Below are 4,289 nucleotides of genomic sequence, written 5' to 3' on the forward strand. Positions count from 1 at the left end.
CATGCATATGAGGTTATTGAAAATACCATGGCTTGGGTCAGGCGTACATTTGTCCTCAAGCTGACATCTTTGCCCTTCAACACTTTAAAAAGGTCTTGTGCAGCAGATTTGCCTAATGCAATACGTCGTTTGATCTCTTGACTGCTGCTTCCGTGAATGTTGGTAGTTAATCCAAGAAGAATGAAGTCCTTGACAACTTCAATCTTTTCTCCATTATTAAGAATGTTTTTATTTTCCAGTGGTGAGGATTTTTGTTTTCTTTAATTAGGTAATTATTTATTTTATACTTTATAGGAGAATGATAGCTGTGGTTGATATGATAGATGTAGGTCATTCGTTCTGATATTGTCCTTGTAATTAATTAGTTAACAAGTTTCTAATTTACTAAGTTAATTAGTGAAATAAATTTATACTAAAGAACAACAAGAAGACTGGATCAAGTGAATTCATACTGGTCTGGGGTGGGAAAAAAAAAAGACCTTTACTTATTTCCAAAGTAGATACACTCAGTTCCTACTTATGATAAAACCAAAAGTAGCTAGTTTAGATTTCTATGTTTGTTTGTAATAGTCTTTATAAAGTAAATAATCAGTGATAGTTGCTTTCAAAAATAACATCAGTATTCCATATACAATTATTGATCTACTTCATGATTACTATATCCAGATGGTTTGTATTTTCATGTAATTGTAGCATTTTTTCCTCCCATAGAGTTATTCTTATTGCTGTTAAGTGTCACTGAGTCAGTTATGACTATTAGTGACCCTGTATATACAGTGTTTCCAAAGAGTGACTGGTGAGTTTGAATTGCTTTGCTGTTAGCAGTCCAATGCTTATCCGATTCCACACCAAGACCCCTCCCAAAGAACAGTACAGTTTTTTGATTGTTAAGTCACTGTTGCATTTTTGCTATTTAGCCTTTTGATTTCCTTGCACCTTTTAAAAGGAATTAAAAGTAATATTTTAAGACAATGAGTGTTTAGAGATTTTAGTTAGCTGAAGTGATTTTAAATCGATTTACTTTGACCATCTGATCTTTCTAGGAAACCTGCATGGTCTTTATGGGACAGGCATTTTATTTATATCATCCTTTAAGGATACAGAGAGCTTCAGTGTCCTCTCCTGAATTCTTGGCATTAGTCCAGTTGATGAAGAAAGAGGGACAGGGAAGATTACATGGGCCAGACCTGGAAGCTTTGTGTAATAACTAGGCTTCTGTGTCAACTTGACAATATAGAGAGAGACATTTTGCTATTGTTAAGTGCTGTCAAGTTAGTTCTGACACATAGTGATCCTGTATAGCGTTTCCAAGGAGTGGCTGGTGAGCTTGAACCACCGACCTTGCAGTTCAATCCCTCTTTGCAGTCCAGCACATTAACCTCAGTGCCACACCAGGACTCTGTACTGGGTTTATAGGGACAGGCAATTTAGACATTGGCTATCAAAAATAGAGGGTTTATAAAGACACAAAGTGGCTGGCTTACAAGCATTCATGGATATTCTTAATTTGAGAATGAAGGGGTTATGGTAGAACATCCACCAGTAGTTTTCCTATTTTCCAGATGGGTCAATAGTATTTTATGATTTCAGTTGTGAGTAATTGTTATCCGGATTAATTGTGATTGTCAAAACTAATTGTAAAAGGTATGAAGGTATGTAACTAAAAAAAAAAAAAGATATACAACTAAAAGTAACGTCCCAGAACCATCAAGAAGGAAGAGTATGAGTGGAGCATAGGATTCATGCATAGGAAAATGGCAACAGCAGAGGTGGTGGCACGGAAAGACAGTGCAGCTTCGGACTCTAGGCCCATGGACTGAGAAAGGCTGTGTGCCTACGGCCAGGAGGCTGGCTTACAGAATGTGCCCTTTGGACGTTTAAATGAATATGCATTTTTTGTAAGAACGTATTAATATTTTGCTGGTTCATTTGTAACTTGTAAAATGTAAATGGGCCAATGCATTTTCAGTATGTGTTTTAGTTTTATCACATTAGGCACAAATATGACTTTATAATTTTATTTAGAGACTATGCATATAAATTTATAGGTATCAAGTTGGCAAGGGTGGGAATGTAATAGTTAGGGTTCTGTGTCAACTTGACTAGGCTGGGATTTCAGTGGTTAAACAGTTGAGATGTGCTTATTCCCATGGTGATGAAAGCTAATACAGCCATAGTTAACTCTATGACAATTGGCTATGAGCAGCCAATCAATTGAAAGGATGTTTCCTTGAGTGTGTGGCCTGCTGTCAATATAATGGACACACAGTAAAGACTCTCTCTCTTCCGCTGGGTACCTGGGACTCTACAGTTGTATGCCATTTCTTTGACTACAAACTTCTCTTTATATACACACACATATATGTACATATGCATTTATGTTACTGGTTTTTGCTTCTCTAGAAAACCCAACCTAAGATACTCTTTGTCCACAGTTGAGTCCAAAACTCAAATAATGAACTGCTTTAACTGCATGGATGCTGTTGCTAAATACTGTTGCATCAGTTCTGACTCATAACAGCCATGTGTAGGGTTTCTGAGGAGTGGCTTTTGCGTTTGAACTGCCAACCTTGCTGTTAGCAGTCCGGTGCTTATTGTACAGTGTCACACTAGGACTCCTTAACTGCATTGTGTTGTTAAGTGCCGTCGAGTCAGTTCTGTTTCATAGTGACCCTGTATAGAGCTTCCAAGGAGTGTCTGCTGCTGCTGCTGTGTGCTGTGGAGTCAGTTCTGACTCCTAGTGAGGACCCTGGACAGGGCTTCCAAGGCTGTAAATCTTTATGGGAGCAGAAAGCCTCACCTTTCTCCCACGGAACAGCTGGTAGTTTTGAACTAGTGGGTTTGAACTACCAACCTAGTGGTTAGAAGTCCAGTGCTTATTCTACAGCAGCACACCAGGGCTCCCTCGCTGCATTCGAGACTGGGAAATGTAGTCTACCTGTGAGGTCAGGAGGAAAAGGAAATCTCTGCCACAAATCTCTTTCTGATCTTTTATCTACATGTCAACACGGACAAAAAAAAACAAAACAAACAAACACAAAAAAACAGTTACCATGGCGTTAACTCAGACTCTTGTTACCTCATGTGTGTCAGGGTAGAACTGGTCTCCTCAGGGTTTTCAATGGCAGGCTTTTTTGTAAGTAGATCTCCAGGTCTTCTTTCTGAAGTGCCTCTGGTTGGTTTGTAGAATTGAACCACCAACCTTCCAACCTTTCAGTTACTGTTAACCATTTTTACCATCCAAGAACTCTGAACCCATTAGAAAGAAAGTGAAAATGAAAACATTTCTACAGTGCATCACCAAAACCCACCAAACCCACTGCTATCAAAGCAGTTACCACTAAATAGGGTTTATAGGACTGTAAATATTTATGGACTCAGCCAACGTCTTTCTTCTCCCAGAGAGCCACTGGTGACTTTGAACCTCTGACCTTGCTGTTAGCATGCCAATGGGTAGTGTATTATACCATACTCAAAATCTGAAGTAAAGGATTATTTGCCTATTTTGTCGTTAAGTGCCTTTGAGTCGGTTCCAACCCATAACGACCCTGTATAGGGTTTCTGAGGAGCAGTTGGTGAGCTTGAACTGCCGACCTTGCAGTTCAAATAGCTTTGCAGTCTGGTGCATGAACCCACGGCACCACACAAGGACTCTGCATTTGACTATGTTAGAGGATCAATAATTCTAATCACTACTAGTTGCTTTCAATAATAATAGCATTCTTATAAACTTAGTAATTTACAAAACACATTCACATCTCTAAGATTGGTAGGGTAGTATAGTGAGAAGAACATGGTCTTTGAAGACAGGCTTGCCTTTAAATCTTGACTCTAGCACTTACTACCTACAAACTGAGGCTAGTAACTTTACCTCCTTATGCTCACTTTTCATCTGAAGTACGAAATAAAGAGTCCTTTCTTTGAGCATTATGAGGATTAAATGAAGTGCAATGAGTAAATCATCTGGTTTAGTAGTTACTCATTTCCTTGTTGTTTTCTTTTTAAATAGTGATTATCATTTGACTAACACTTTTGAGACATTCTGTTAGCCCGAGGAAACTGAGAGCAGAGATGGTAAATGACTTGTTCAGATTTAGCCAGAATGCATGCATCCTAGATTTTTCTGCCTCCAAATCCTATTATTTAAATTGTATTTTCCCAAGAAAATATATCAGGCATTTATTTTTGCACAATTAATACAATATAATAGAGACCTAAAGTATCTAGAGAAGTATATCTAATGTGAAGTACTTTAAAAATCTCATGGCAGAACCAAAAAGAAAGAAAGA

The sequence above is a fragment of the Chrysochloris asiatica genome, unplaced genomic scaffold (genome assembly GCF_000296735.1).
Source record: "Chrysochloris asiatica unplaced genomic scaffold, ChrAsi1.0 scaffold00059, whole genome shotgun sequence".
NCBI lineage: Eukaryota > Metazoa > Chordata > Mammalia > Afrosoricida > Chrysochloridae > Chrysochloris > Chrysochloris asiatica.